General features: G+C 33.8%; 1 long non-coding RNA gene across 1 annotated transcript; it reads left to right on the plus strand.

Annotated features, from left to right (window-relative positions):
- The first annotated feature begins 2,475 nt into the window (after positions 1–2,475).
- Positions 2,476–5,739, plus strand: LOC147824174 (uncharacterized). The gene is made up of 3 exons (XR_015442773.1): positions 2,476–2,619; positions 3,125–3,192; positions 5,509–5,739. It is a non-coding gene; the product is annotated as an uncharacterized LOC147824174 (long non-coding RNA).
- The last annotated feature ends 11,166 nt before the right edge of the window (positions 5,740–16,905 follow it).

The raw sequence follows: 16,905 nt of genomic DNA on the forward strand, positions 1-16,905 counted from the left end.
GTTACATCTCTGAAAGGAATTTCAACACTTCTTGAAAATTTAGAATTGAAGAAAAATTACCTAAAATTTATCAAAAAAGACTGCTTCATTAAATGCTTGCTTTTTTGAAACTTTGTCAGAAAATAAAATTGAACTGAGTCTATTAAATAGCAGAAGTGATTTAGAAACATGATTTTGATGAAAGAGAAACTCCAGTATGTTTATTCCATAGCGACTTATAGCACAGAGATCCTAGGAAGATTAATTATCCTAATTATCCCTCAGTTAATATTCTAATACGTAGAATAAAGATAATATTATTTCATCAAAATGATGTTCTCTTGATGGAGATTAACATTGAATGTAACACATCTAGCTGAGCTCTTTAACCAGTAAAGCTAGCTTTAATTAGTAGCATTATTACCTTTGCCCTTTTCATCTTTATCTTCATAATTACTCTCACCAACATTTACTTTTTTCTTTAACATTGTCAATATCATCATCCCCATACTCTGCTTTCAAAGCCTATATACTTGTCAACAGTCATTTAAAATTAACAGTTAGGGTTAGACTACTTTAGTTTTGTAAAAGTTTTACCTACTCATAATTAGAATATTTTTTTCAAAAGAAACCTCACATAAACACAATAAAGTTTCATTAATTTTAATGCCATTTACTGCATTTCTTCACTCACCATATATTTATTGAGACCAACTATATGCCAATCTTTGAACAAGATTTTGCAAATGCAGATAACCCTGAGACAATTTCCAATCTTGAGAAGTCTGTTGTTAACAATGATTTCAACTGCAATAAATTAACCAAAGTAAACTTAAACTAGCCATTATCAGCCAAAAGTGCAACATCCATGTGCAAAAGGTAAAATGGCTTATTGTACTACATTTTATACCAAAAATTGATTACAAGTAAGTCTGTAATTAAGCCTGATGAGACATCTAGGGAATCCTTACATACATCAGTAAGCAGAGTAGTGACTGACATATTTGAATCTCATTTATATAGTTATAAAAATGAAGATTTGATTTTGGTCATTATTTGAATAAAATTTAAAAATAAAATATCACTGATTATTTTACAAAATTAAGATAATCAACCTGTGCCATACTGAGTAACCATACATTCTTGTCTATTTCTATGAATAAACTGTCTATAATCTTTAATAATATCTGTTTTCCATCAAGATACTGAATATTGTTATTGTTTATTCAACCGTATTCCTTAATGTGGCCCAAGCCCTATATTTTTAAGTATTTTCTCTCGTCTTAAGTAACTCTTTTTATTTTTGTACTGGGGATCGAACTCAGGACCTTGCACTTGTGAGGCAGGTGCCGGAACCACTGAGCTAAATCCCCAGCCCAATTAACTCTTAACAATGTTCAAGTACACTGTATCATTTACCATTCCAAATGAATATTTTTATTATTCTTTTACCACCCTCTGGCTTTTGTGCCATTCATTTTCATTCTATAGAAGATTATTTAGGATATGTCTAGATTCTCTTTTCTCTGTGTATTAGAAACACTCCAGTCAAATTTTCTTCCACCTCTCAAAGTGAAATGTTTGAGTAAATCTAATTAGTCATTCATTCTTTTCTCCCACCCATTTAACTTTCAAGTCGAGTCATCATTCTTTCTCCTTTTTGCTTTCTAATTCATTGGTCAGTCCTTCTCCACAACTCCCTGCTTTGCTGATTCTGTCTCACCTTTGCCAACATTTCAAACAGCACTTCCCCCAGGAACAGGCCTCAGGTTTTGTTTTGGTACTTTTTTCTGTCATTCATTCCTGCAGCGATATTGTTGAGTCACAGGACAACAAACATCATTTACAAACTGGCGTCTCCCAAATTTATATTTCCAGACCTAATATCTTTCTTTCTACACTTCAGATTCAAATACATAACTTCCTATTTGTATCTTTAAGACGTTTGTTAAACTTCCTCAAATTTAGCATATTTAAATGGTCAAAAAACATTCCTTGCACAATCTTTCACATCAGCAAATTTAAGGTAATAGACTTTCAGTCTCGATGTCCAGGACAAAAATCTTTGTTCTCTGAAATTGACACCCTACCGATCAGCAAACCTCACCCATGGTTCATAGAAATTCCACACTTAATTCTTCCACTTCTAACCCCAATATATAAACATTCATTCTCTATCATTCTTCTCCCAACTTTAGAGCCCCATAAATATGTCACCCCATATCACTTCTCTTACTAGTCATAAATACGATTTCTCTATTGCTTGATTTTACCATTTTGTGAGAATTTTGACTTATGAAACAGTTGCAGGAAGTCTTGGATCCTGAATGTGTCAACATGATAAAATTTTAATTTTTACAAGAAGTGCTCTCCTATTTTCATATCTAGCTTATGACTGTCATTAGATAGCAGTTTCTTTTGATTATATATCAATTATATTGCATACTATTTGTTATTCTCTCATTTTTGGTTTTTAGTCTTATTAGGATACGTAATCCTTAGAACTGATAACTTTAAAGCTCCATGTATTCTTTTCTTTACTTGCAGGGAAGGAAGTGGAGGCTTAAGGTTATAATGACCAATGGTGCCTGGTCACTGTCTGTCGCCTTTTCCTGCATCTGCTCTACTGATGTTACAGGGGTAATACACGGAGAACAAGCGTGCTCCTTTGTGAGATCCCCACAGCTGCTTTTGTTTACTTTGCCATCTTTCCTTTATGTTCTCTGACTCCCACATCAGTGGTGGGAATCAATGTTCTGCTTTTTAAGTTATTATCATTAATCTGTCAAACACTCCCTTTTATCACCTTCCCTGTTGTAAGGAATCCAAATCCTGGTTCTCTCAATGGATACATTTATTGATTTGTGTGTGTGTGTGTGTGTGTGTGTGTGTGTGTGTGTGAAATGCTGAATACCTTAATCAGCTTGATTTAATCATTCATATTGTATACATGTATCAAAACATCACGATGTACTCCATAAATGTAACAACATCCTGATTTGTTAATTAAAAATCATATTAATTAGAGGAAAAGTCTCCCAACTAATCTACTTCACATGATTGTTTAAATGATACACCAGCTTAGTGACTAGCACACAGAAAGTGCTCAATAAATGCTATTTCTTCTTATGTTTGGACTTTTCAGGGGAACTCAACAGGGGAGTCACAAAACAAGCTCTGCGTGTTTGGTTCAAATCCCTATCTGAAAACCAAGTAAGTCTCTTGTGAACGGGGAAGTATTGTTCATGCTGGGCTCATAAGGACTAGAGAGTATATTTTGGGTGGCCTTTCCTCTGTCTTGTTTTTTTCCCATCTAGACTGAAAGCGCATTGGTCTGATCTGATTATTTCATCTGCTTCATTGCAACCAACACAATGTTGGTGATGCCTTTTTGACAAAGGTTCCAAGCGTATATTTAATTGAACATTGTTTGCATTTTGCCTTAAATAATATATTTCTTTTTCTGTATACACTTTTATTGGTACATTTTACGTGTACAATGACATTCATCATGGGAAATTTGCACCTTTACATAATCTCTCTTGGTTCTTATTTTTCCCCCTTCCCCTGCTCTCCCCTCAACACCTCCATACCACCCTATTTACAAAGACTTTGTTTCCTTTTTTCGTTTTCTCATATTAATTCCATTCCTTTCTTTCCTTTCCCCTACCCCTCCCACTCCCCTTCCCCTTTGCCCCTTTTCTTCCTATTTCACATTATCTATTAAACTTTTAGTCTTTATTTACACTTTCAGTTTCTCACACTAGAGAAACTATTTGGTATTTACACATATGTGTCCTGTTTATTTCACTTAAGAATATCACCTCAATGTACCTCCATTTAGCAATAAATGTCTCTAATTTCTCATTTTTGATGGCTGAGTAGTACACCATTTTATTTTTTTAAAACATACATTTTCTTTATCCAGTCTCCAGTTGATGGGCATTTGGGCTGTTTCCAAGTTTTAGCTATTACGAATTGTGCTGTTATGAACATGGGAGCACAAATATCACTGTGGTATGATTCTTTTAATTCTTTGAGGAAGGTACCCAGCAGGAGAATAGCTGGGTCAAATGGTACTTCCAGTCCTAGTTCTGTGAGGATTTATGGATTTTTCATTAGACTTTAAGAGGATCTCCCCCGTACCTTCCTCAGGCAAGTCAGATCCTCCCTCCATGAATGAAGCCATATGTATCTTTTAGCTATATTTCTGCATCGTGATTCCTACTTGAGGTGCCTGCATGACATTTTATCTTTAAAATCTTTCTGTGTATTGTTTCAACCCATAAGAAATCCATGCCATACCAACTCACAGCAATGTAAACTAGTCATAGTCCACACCAAAACCTGCCAACGTCTTTCCTCTTTACCGTTTTCTTCACATCTCAACAGCATTAATCACTGTGCTGGCTCAATGGCTCAGTGACTTTGAACAAAAGATGGTCACAGGGCATGGTTTTGTACTTGTGAAAGGAGAAGGTCCAACTTAATCTAGTATTATGTCAATAGGCAAGTTGAGGGTTGGAGAGAAGATTAATTGAATTCTCCTCCTCCGTAGATAGGATATAAAACCAGCACATCTACGGCAGTTCTCTGCCTTGCTGCACATTAGCCCTTCCTTTCTTTTATTTGTAGTAATTGAAAAGATGACAAAACTATTCAGCTACTTTTGTAAATTGTTATTATTTTACCTCTAGAGGTGCAGAAATTCAAGGTCATTAAGTGAGCGGTCTAAATTCAAATCTGCTTGAAAGAATTAACTAACTTTGTTTTTTAAACATTTTTACTCTTGCAGTAACAAATGTATCACTTGATAATTTCCTTTTAGGGGAAATGTTTTTAACAAAATTTCACATAATCTGTGACTTATAAAAGCATAAATACTCTATATATTTTTTACAAATTTGTCTAAAACATAATAGATTTCCATGACTGAAATACTTATCCTCTAAACCATTATAAAAGAGATACCTAGACATCATGTATCTGTCTAATACTGAGTACCAGTGAAATACTACAAAAAAACTTTGGGATTTACTCTGTAATCTGGAGATGGTACCAAGAATCATATTATAACTCAAATATCTTTCCTAGGAGTCCTTGTATCTGTATTATTTTACTGATCCCATTAGTATGATTAAAGTTGTTTATAACAAAAGAAACCGCTGCTCTCTAGATTTATTAATGGAAAGGAAATAATATATCATTATTCAGCAAATAAATCTATTTATTGATTAAAATGTAACTTTAAGGAAGAAACCTGAGCATTTATAAAATGGTATTCAAAATTCAAGTGACTCTTGGCCTGGGGATTTAGCTCAGTGGTGCTGGCGCCTGCCTCACAAGTGCAAGGTCCCAAGTTTGATCCCCAGTACAAAAAAAAAATTTCAAATGACTCTTAGAAAATCAAGCAAATAGGGGGATTTTTGTTGCTGTATTTTTGTTTGTTTGGTTTTGGGCTTTGTTGTTGTTGCTGTTGCTTGGCTTTTTGTTTTGTGTTTTTTGACAGGGTTTTGCTGTGTATTTCAGGCTGAACTTGAGCTCACTTTGTAACCCAGGTTGGCCTAGAACTTGCTGCAATCCTCCTGCCTCAGCCTCCTCAGTACTGAAATTACAGGCGTGTGCCACCCCATCTGGCTTTTAAAGCAGATAGTTTACTCAGAAAAAAATGGATTTTTTCCTTAAAAATGATTAAAGTCATAAACACGTAACCTGTGACTGTCATTCATTTATACTGAGTTTGCACTTGGGTCTCCCCCCACAATACACACCTACCCCCATTTCATCACCATCTTTTACCAAATCTGGCCCTCACTTAACCATTTCGGGTAATATTTTATAAATTAAATGAAAAAGAAGGTACGTAAAACATTTAATATTTTATACTATCAATTGTGATCCATGTTATCATGATAATCGATACATTAAGAAATTTTCATTACCTGCATCAAAGCAATCACGTCAATCACTAGAGCCCATCCCCAATTATTAATCTATAAAGCAATTTTTAAATAATTTTCATTAGTTACATATTTGTCCTGCTAGACATTAACTTTTGTATTTTGAACCCATAATTCAGTTTCTACCAAAAAGAATAAGCTATAAAAGATTAAAATACAATAAATAATTACTCAAATATGTGCCCTTAAAAGGGAAGACATTGTTAGACATAAAATTCTACCTGTTTTAAATGCCTTTGCTTCTATTCTGTATTCTATTAACAATTTATATGACTAGAAAACAAATAAGGACAAATGACATGAACTAAAAAGCTATATTGAAAGATGCTTTCTTATATAGCTTACAACTCTAGAACAAGGCACCACTACCAAGAACATCTGTTTGTGATGACTTCTAGCTGGTGATTTGCTCAGAACCACTTCAGATAGCCTGTCTTTGGAGCCAACAGTGTTTTAGTTATGATAAAATACTTCAGGCATCTTTGAAAAATCCATATGTGACAATAATATGTACGATTTTCAAACAAAAATAATTTCAAAGAAAAAAATTAGGCTATTGGAAATGTATTTTTCCACTGGAGTCTGAAATTTTACTGTGCAACTTTCAATTTTTTGCCTTCATCAGACATACAGACATATATACTGATACATATTACTATTAGTATGTTGCCAGAGAATGAACAACTCAGGAAATCATATTATTCTAAATGTAAATTTAAATATTTCTGAAGGGGAAATTTTTTCATATGATATACAATGAATAAACAGGAAAAATGTATTTTACAGGAAATTGCTAGTGGTCATTTTTTTACACAATAGAACTCACATTTCCAAGTTTAAGCAGAAGAGAATTATTAAGACATATATAGTAATACAAGTTAAATATATCCAAAAGGGACAAATAACTGGGCTTTGCTATTATATCATCAAAAAGAGTACAAGAAAATGCCCACGAGTGGCAGGCTACTCCAGAAACCAACCCTGAGATGCAGTTTAGTGTGAAGTAAATCCACTGTGGGCTCTGTTGGAATTAACAGCTACTAGAAATTAAAGAAGCATGATGCGAGGAAGAGTAATTGCATGTTGAAATATTTCAGAGCTCTGAAAGTGAGATGACCATTCAGACTCAGTCTCTGGCAGGGTTTGAAAGGAGCAGCAATGACTCCCTGCACGCCTACTTGTCCACATTTCTCTTTCCGCTTCTAAGTGTCCCTTAACAATTAAGGCATGTTCAAGTCTTAAGTGCAAGTGCCATATTTCTAGAAAATGGTAAAAAAAAATTAGTCTAAAATTTTACTGAAACAAGTAGTAAGTTTGAGTAGATTCATAGTTGACCACTGATTCTTTCAAAGCCATGTATATTCATTCCCATGTAAATGTCCATGTAATAGCTATTACAACGCAATCTTGGTTAACATCTTATTTCTATTCCTCCCACAAATGAAATATATTGCCTTCACCCATAAATATGCTTTGATATAACTACTGCTTAAGTTTTATTGAGGTATAATTGTTATATAAAATATTGTACTTTATATATATGTATATATATATATAATATATAGTGAACTAAAATAAACCTCTCTTCCTTTAAGTTTCAGGTGTCAGTTATTTTGTCCAGCCATGGGAAAGTAAACTAATATAAACACTTAACATGAGATCTTTTAACATATTGTATCAATAGGCTTCGATAGAGGAATAAATTTAGTAGAAATATGTATACATATATATCACAAATATATATGATATATAAAGGATTTACTAAATAGGCTTACAGTGGACACCTGTGGAATCGAGATGGAAAAATACAAAATGGCTGTCTGTACTGAAGAGTCAGAGGGTCTAGTTGAAATTCAATAGTCTGGAGATCACTGCAGAGTACAGTGCAAGCCCATGTTAGAAAACCAGACTCTTCACTGGAAAACTGAAGGGTCTGTGCTGGAAGCTTGAAGGAAATGGAGACAAATATCAAAGGCAGTGGTAATGGCTGGGGATCTACTGCAGAAGCAAAAGGAAAGACTTTCTTCTTCCCCTTTTTATTCCATCCAAACTATAAACCTATTTGTGCCACCAAAATCCAGGGTGGGTCTTCCCTTCTCAATTTGCAGCCTACAGGTCAGTCCTTCGTAAATACACCCAAACTGGTGTGCTCCACAAGTCTGCTAGGCATTTCTCAGTCCATTCAAGTTGACATCTCAGTTAATTATCACACATAATTTAAAGTGCAAAATAACCATATTGCTAACAATGTCTGACTGACTTTCACTTCTCTTTCAGTTTAGTCAAAATCTTATTTATAATTTCTAGAATTTTTTTTAATTTATTTTTTTCATTAAGTTTATTGGTACATTTTAGGTATACAATATGACAACATTCATCATTGGGAATTTGTACCTTTATATGATGCATCTTGGTTCTTATTTTCCCCATCCCCCTGCCCTCTCTTCAACCCTTCCACCCCTCCCTATTTACAGAGGAATAAATGTGAGAAAAGGAAAAAATGAAAATAATTTCTAGAAATTTTTGATTCATGCATAAAATCAATACCCTTGTATTATAGTAAAAATTTCTTGTCTAAATTTTGTAGAAAATACAAATGTACACATGATCTCCAAGGAGTAGCCATAACCAGCTCAGACTGATATACAGCAGTCTGTTACTAAGCCCATGATCTTTCTATCATAACCACTTGGTTTATAAACCGTGTGTTTTGTTGATAGTCACAGAACATGTGACGTTATCTAACTGACATTGAATGATTGATTTGCAAAACTATTTCTTCAGTAAAACCTCTGTAAATCTTGTGTCCATTTTTGAGAGATCCATCCACATACTTTTGAGCAAAATTTCTTAGTGCTCATCCTCCAAGGCTTTTCTTTCCAAATCCCTGGTGATCTGTCCAAATCATTGCCATCTGCACAAAATAATATATATCCACACATTTGAACATCTCTCATTCCAGGGAACAAAATTGAGCGTGCTGTTAATGTTTCTTCTACAAAAAAAGATTTTTCTTCAGTATTATTGTGTTCCTTCTGTGTATCACTGTAGACTTGGAGAATTTACCTTCCTATTGCTACTATCATATCAAATAAAGTCATCATTAAATCAGGTTTCCTTACATGTCATTCAAAAAAATCATTGGGATTTTCCCATGAAACCTTAAATATAAGATGGGAAAGAGAAGATAATACAGTAGAAATACTAGCACTTAAGGCCTGGGGAGATTTTCAACCACAAATTTAAGACCATGTAGCAAAAAAGTCTTACTCAGAACACTTAACATTATGGTTTTGTGAACCAGGGAAACCTTGGTCATATGAATGTTGCAATCTAGAACTGGGTTAGAATTCCAACAGGAGCACAATGGCAAATCATAAATGGCCTGTAAGTAGGAAGTTGGCTATTTACTCAACAAGATATGGCTCTCCTTAAAAAAAGAAACTGCAACAACAAAAGCGTAGTATTTCTGTAATTGATCCTGCCGAGCTTGTTTTAGAATTCATATATCCCAGGTTACACACACACTGAATTGTAACATTGGATCCTGAAGATAAAATACCACTCATGCTTGTTCTTCAGCCTCAGTCAGAATGAAATTATGACAGTTTAAAAGTGATGGTTCACACAGGAAATACAAGACATCAAGTTGGGAATATGAGGCAAAAGCTAAATGACATTCAGCAAATTTTTTGCTTCTTTCATAGTTGAAGATGTTATAAGATGCATGATTAAATTTTACTTGGGAGAAGCATTTTGAAAGTAAATCAGGAGTCTAAATTTTCATGTGATTTATTTTTCTCTTTCAACCACAAAACTATTTTACCCAAGTTATCTAAACTGCCTTTACTTTCCTACCACCTAAACATATCACATTCTAATATGATCAACAAAGGGACTTGGCGAAATGATCTGGTGCATCTTAAAGTTATCAAAGTTTCTATGAACAAAATTACTGTGAATCTAGAATCCAGTATAAACCTCAGCCAATTTTGTAAAGGTATATTGTTCATTTTGTCAATTAAAAGTAAATAAACAGTACTGCCAGTATTCCCTCACTAACAAATAGAGAAAAAACATTTGCCAGACTAGAGCCTCAATGAGATGGTAACTAAAAACAACAGCTGAGGATGAGTAATAGGGCATAAAAAGTTGCTAGAGTGGGAAAAGCATGACTTGGCCTCTCAAATTGTGGAGGATGAAAAGATATAAGAAGAGTAGTAGGGTAGACATTACTGCAAGCCTAAGTTTTATATAAATAAATTTCGATACACCAATCTTCATTCTTATTTCTTTTTTGTATCAACGTGTAATAAGTGTTTTCATTTTCATTTATTTTGAGGGATGTTTTAATTTCTATTTTGATTTCCTTAATGACACATTATTTATTCAATAGTATGTTGTGCAGTATGCATAAATTTGTGTAATTCCTAAAGTTATATTACTGTTGATTCCCATTTTACTCTATTGTGTTCATAAAACATACATGATATTATTCTTATTTTTATTTTTTTAGTTGGTTGCAATTTATTTTGTGGCCTAAGAAGTAGTCTATTCTAGAGAATATTTTGTTTGATGATAAAAACAATGTTTATTCTGCAGCTATTGGATGGAATGTTCTGTAAATGTCTTTAAGGTTCATTTGATCTATAGTGCAGTTTGAATTTGATGTGTCCTTGTTGACTTTTTTTTTGCTTGTATGATCAGTCCATTGATGAAAGTGGGGTGAAATCCCCTACTATTATTGCATTGTAATCTATTTCTCCCTTTTGATGTAATAATGTTTGTTTTATATATATGGTCTTCTGGTATACAATACGTATTTGTTTACAATTATTATATCTTATTGAATTAATTCCTTGAACACTGTTGTATTCTTTCTTTTTTACAGTTTTTTTCTTAAAGTCTTATTTTTAACTAATATAAGTGTATCTATTTCTTACTTTTGTTTTTCATATCTATGGGATACATTTTCCATGGTTTTATTTTCTGCCTGTTTATCCCTTTATTGGAAAAATGAGTTTCTGTAGGCAACATATATTTGAGTCCTTTTTATATCCATTCAGTCAATCTCTATCTTATTTGGGAGTTTAGTCAATTTACATACAATGTTATTATTAATAAGTTATGGCTTACTTCTGTCATTTTGTATTTTATATTTCTGCTGTTTGTTTTGAATATCCCCATTCATGTTTTTTATGATTATTATTCATTTTGTGATGTAGTGGTTTATTGCACTGGTAAGATTTTTTTTAAATTAACTTTATTGGCACATTTTAGGTATACATTATGATCACACTCATCATTGGGAATTTGTACCTATACATGATATAGCTTACTTCTTGTATTTTTCCCATTCCCCTACTCTTCCTTCCACCCCTCCCTCCTCCCTATTTACAAAAGCTTTATTTCGGTTTTTTCCTTCTTTTCTCATATTTTTCTTTCCCTCCCCCCCACTTCCCCTTCGCCTTTGAAACTTTGCTTCCTATTTTACATTATTTTGGTTCTCATTTACAGTTTCAGTTTCTCACATCAGAGAGACAGTTCAGAATTTACACATGTGTGTTCTATTTATTTCACTAATTTTAATCTTTTTATATTTTCTTTTGTATATCTGCTCTGTATATCTGCTCTGTATAGTGAATGTAAGTCTTTTGCCAGTTACATCTTTCTTTTACTTTTCCTGTATGTAAGGTATGTAAGGACTTTCTAGCTTTTTCCTGTATGTAATGCCATTCTTTTTTTTTTTTTTTTGTACCAGAGATCGAACTCAGGGCCTTGCGTTTGCAAGACAAGTGGCAGAACCACTTAGCTAAATCCCGGGCCCTGTAATGCCATTCTGATGGTGGTGAATTCCCTCAGTTTTTGCCTGTCTTTAAAGATGTTTATTTCTCCTTCATTTCTGAAGGTGCTCTATATTCTCAGTGATTGCTCAGCTATACACTATTCAAATAATTATCTTAATTAGACAATGTAGATTTTTATTTTTTGCTACTAATGTCTTTGATTGGCCGAAATCATTCCTATATCACCTTACATCAAAGTAAGCATTTAAAATTAATTTCCAATTAATAAAATTAATTAAACCATTTGATAATAGCCTGATGTGTGTTGTACTGAGTCTTAGGGGAGTACATTAATGAATAATCAATTCCTTGTGACTTTATTTGAAGGAAATGAGTTAAGCCATGTTAATAATTAACATATGCAATTAATAAGTGCTGTAGGAGAGATAAAGCATCCAAATAATCCAATGGAGAAAGGAGATAATTTTGCTAGGATTTTTCTGGAAAGGTGTGCTTGAAATAGGAAACTGTGATCAGTACCTAGAAGTTTAGGACGATGAAGTGAGGAAGGAGGACTCTGAGTGGAGCTAGATGGCTGAGACGGTTCAGGACCCAAGTCTCAGTTTAGCCAGAACACATCAAGGAGAGGGCAGAACTTACACATTTATCTGAGCCTATGGTGCTAATTAAGGGCATGGCTTATCCTTTTAAAGCATTTGGCTTTGTGTTTTTCAGAAAAAATTTCCAATGAAAGAAAATGAAACTACAGCTACTAGGTTTTGACACTTAGCTTATGGTGCCTGGTCTCTATATGGTCCAAAAGGTAATCATAAATTTTCTAAGTGGAAGAATAATAGAACCAGATTATTAATTCAAGAAATTCAATAAATAGTGGAATTTAAATAAATTTGGAAACAAAATTATTCAAATTCCTTTGAGCAACATTAACAATTATGTTTAGAAGAAGAATCTTTATGAGGTCTAAGCTTTACAGAGAACTCTACCATTTTACTACAGAGAATTCTACCATTTTACTTCTCCAGGATTTTTTTTTTTTAGATTAGTCACATTTTCATACTTTTATCCCCTTTCATTCATAGTTCTAAATTATCTGTGGTTAATCCTGAGCAAGGTAGCAAATTCATTGGCACCAACAGGACATAACTTCATTCTTACTCACTTAATGGATCCTAGTGGATAAATAAAATCTGCTCCAGGTTTCATTTTAGGTAACTTCACCAGTTAGGTAACTCTATGATGCACAATACACAACTTCTAAGTTCACTTCAGTCATCATTTTTTTCTATTAAACTAAAAGGAAAAAATAAAAACCAGTATGGCCAGAGCAAAGTATATTTATTCTCTTGCTTGCTTGTCTGTTTTTGAGAAAATGAAGTAGAAGTTGCACGTGCGTGCATGCATGCTCACATTCCATGAGTGAGAATTTAGTCATAGATCATACTGCCACATATTGAGTGATGTTGCATTTCCAGGTAATAAATGTTCAGGAAGAAAGAAAAGACAGACTGATAAAGTTAAAGCTGAAGAAACAAAGGTCTCCATCTTTATTTCTGTTTTTTCTACTGTCCATCATAAAGAACAAAGAATGACTTGCTAGAACCCATGTAACTTCCATGTTATTCATGAAGACATAGCGACAAATATGAGACTTTTTGAAAGTATAGAATACCTCTGGTTTTGTATTGTATTTTCAACTTCATTTTGGACTTTTGATAAAAGAATGTAAGTCTGAATATTTGATGTTTAGTTTTTAATTTTGTTATTCTGAATCTTGATATTTTCTAGCAACATAGCATTATGTTTATTGATACTCAAAATTATTCCTATTTTATGTATATAATACAATGGAGCCTTGACTTATGAACTCAATTCATTCTTGAGGGCAAATTGTTCAATTGCCTACAAAGACTCTCTCCTATATAATTTTAGGCTACACTTTCTTCCAGGCAGATCTCAGGGTCCTTAAAGAGACACTGATCCAGGATTTCTCAACCCCACACAGGAAAAGATGGTGTACTTTCCTTCCAGAACTCTTTAAGGATTAAATCTGTAACTGAGACCATCTGGAAGCACACACAGCTGACATTTGGTTCATAACTCAAGACTTTGGTTGTAAGTTAAAACTAAAATTCCAGTTGTAAACCAAGTTTTCATATGCCAGGCTGGTCATAATTCAAGGATTCACTGTGATTAACAGAAATGAAGAGGGAAAATGTCTTTTTATATATTTTTTTTGGTCTCCCACTACAAGTTTGATGTTGAATGTTTCCCTAAAATCTATGAATTAAAGACATGGATTTTGGTTGGCCCATTTGGAAGGTGAGGCTTACTTGGAGGTCTTTTACTGTTAGAGGTAAACACTCAGAGGGGATTGTAGGACTCCAGCCCTTTTCTGTCTTCTCTTTATTTTCTGGATTGTGGTATAGGTTGTTGGTCTACCGTGCATCGCTGCCTCTTCAGAGACCCAAAGTAATATCACTCAATCTTGGATGATTTGTTAGTGAAAATAAACCTTTTATCTTTATAATTCAATGATCTTAGATATACTGTCATAGAAATAGGGAGCTAACTAATACATCCTCTTGCACTCCTTTCGAAGTTATGGTAGTGTCTTAGTTACTTTCTTGTTGCTGGAACAAAATTCCCAAAACCCACGAAGTCAAAGGAGGACAGGTTTATTTTGGCTCACAAGCTGTAGAGATTTCAGTTCACTGTCAGCTGTTTCCAAGGCAGGGAAGCATGTAAGAGGGGCATGGCAGAGGAGAAATAGTTCATGACATGGTAAACAAAAAGCAGAGAGGCCTCAAGGGAAGAGGAGGTATATATAACATTCAAGGGCACACCCACAGTGACCCCACCTCTTTCCCACCATGCTTCACCAACCAACATCACACCCACCTATAAACTCATCAGTAGACTAATCCAGTAGCACACACCCATGATACAGTCATCTCCCAAAAGTGCCACCTGACTGCATGTGGATCTGAGGAGACATCTAGATAGAAGCTATTACAAGTAGTTACTTGGTTGCTTTGATGTTTGGTTATAAGGATAAGGAATGGAATGTGTCATTAAGTAATGAAGTCAGAATGTATTTTTTCTTCAGATAAAATAGTATATTTTTAGCTTCATTTCTGTGGTTTCTAAGAGTTTCTCCAACATTCCCCATATAATTCCATCCTGAAAATCACACTTATTGGTGTCCTCTCAGAGTGACTAGGATAAAATGTGTAATGGATACGATATTGTAGAAATGGTAGACATTGACTTTTGGGAATAGGTTATAAAAGACATCTGTGTTCTGTCCTTTCTTTGTTCAAAACAAAGGAGGTTAGGAAATAAATGTGCCTAAGCAGTGCCACACTAGTGAACTATCTCAAAGACATAGTCTTCTATTAATTGCAGTAATGCTAGCTTCTACAATATCCATCATTAGATACCCCAACCTCCCAACCTAGCACCCCTCAGCTAAACTGCCCATTGAGTCCCAATTGACTAATTATAATTTATAGAGTATGATGTGATGTTTTTATGTTTATAACATAAACATAAAATGTTTGTGGAAACAAACATTTTGGAATGATTAAATCCAACTAATAAAAACTATCAACCAATATATTTATTAATGTGTGTGTGTGTGTGTGTTGAAAACATTTGAGATCTCCTCTGGACAGGAAAGAGCTAATGTTTATAAAAGGGCACAAAGTTTTGGTTTCAGTTAGATGAGGAAATAAGTATTATTTCAAGTCATGAGGTTCTTAGTTACTCAATAAAAGGTAATGTCTTTGTTATTTTCTCACATAGTTAGGACAAAATACCCAACACTCACAAGATAAAAGAGGAAAGATTTATTTTAGCTCACAGTTTGTAGAGATTTCAATCCAGTCAGGCGGCTTCAAGGCAGAGCAGCATACCAGAGGGACATCACAGAGGAGAAACAGTCCATGGTAGGGCAGGCAGAAAGCAGACAGCCTTCTTTCTGTCCCTTTATATTCCATCCAGGCTATGGGTTGGTGCCACCTACACCCATGGTGGGGCTTCCTCTTCAGTAAATCCATTCAGCCACATCCAGAACAAAGCTAACCCAATTAGACAATCAATACAGTTGTCGAAAACTTAATCCTGTGTCACACACCCTTGATCCAGCCGACTCCCAAAATCCTTATCTATGAGTATAGTATTTTAATAGAAATATTTTTCTACACATCTAACTATGTTGCATTTGGTGTTCAATACAGTCTTGAAATTGTCATAGTTTTCCCAGGAAATTATATTTTATTATATTTCTTTCTAAAAAGACTACATAGAAAAGAAAATTGAATCAGCAGATTTACAGAGTCTGAGAAAGAAATCATAACCAATAAGTAGAAAGAATGAGCACCATTTTTTATTGGAGAATTGCAGGTGAGATACTGCCAAAAATATTTGTAGATTTTTCCAAGGTTATAAAACAATTGAAACTGAACAACTAAACCAACCACCACCTCTGCTTTTAGGCTTTGATGCCAGTTTAAAATATTATTGATCATGAAAATATCTCTGTGCATCTTTCCTTTATGTTTCTGCACTCAAATATTGGTGACTGATAACAGTGGTGGAGTAGGAACAAAGGTGAATTGTCCTTCCTCCTTCATTAGACTTCTTTACTGAGTGAATCCACACTGAGGGTTTGAGGATGAGGGTAGGTACTTTGACATTTAATCAAGTATAAAATATGATTTAGACATGGCATCAGTAATCCTCATAATTTACTAAATAGCAATTTGCATTATAAAAGTATGTGAAGTCATAAGAAACAAGTTCTATATTTTATCCAGTGTCAGTCAGAAAATAAACTCTATATATGCAAGGAATAGTGGGAAACCAAAATAAAATTGATTATGATTAAATTCACAAAGTCATATATTTCAGTATAATAGTTTGATGGGAAATATACAGAATTACATAACCTCAAAATAGACGACAGTTTCATGGATACAACTTTTTCCCTAAAACATACATGCTAAAATATTTTTTGCTTTAAATGTAACTAAATTGAAGCAACATTTCATCAAACTAAATAGCTTCTTCTGTTCTCATTTTAGTTTTTGAAGCTGTACATAACGTAAAGGAGTTTTTCCTTCACTTAAGAACATAATTAGTTTCTGGAGTCTAATCAC

Source organism: Heterocephalus glaber, unplaced genomic scaffold (assembly GCF_053883595.1).
Source record: "Heterocephalus glaber isolate CG9 unplaced genomic scaffold, H.glaber_assembly_v1.0 deba00001553, whole genome shotgun sequence".
NCBI classification, from domain to species: domain Eukaryota; kingdom Metazoa; phylum Chordata; class Mammalia; order Rodentia; family Bathyergidae; genus Heterocephalus; species Heterocephalus glaber.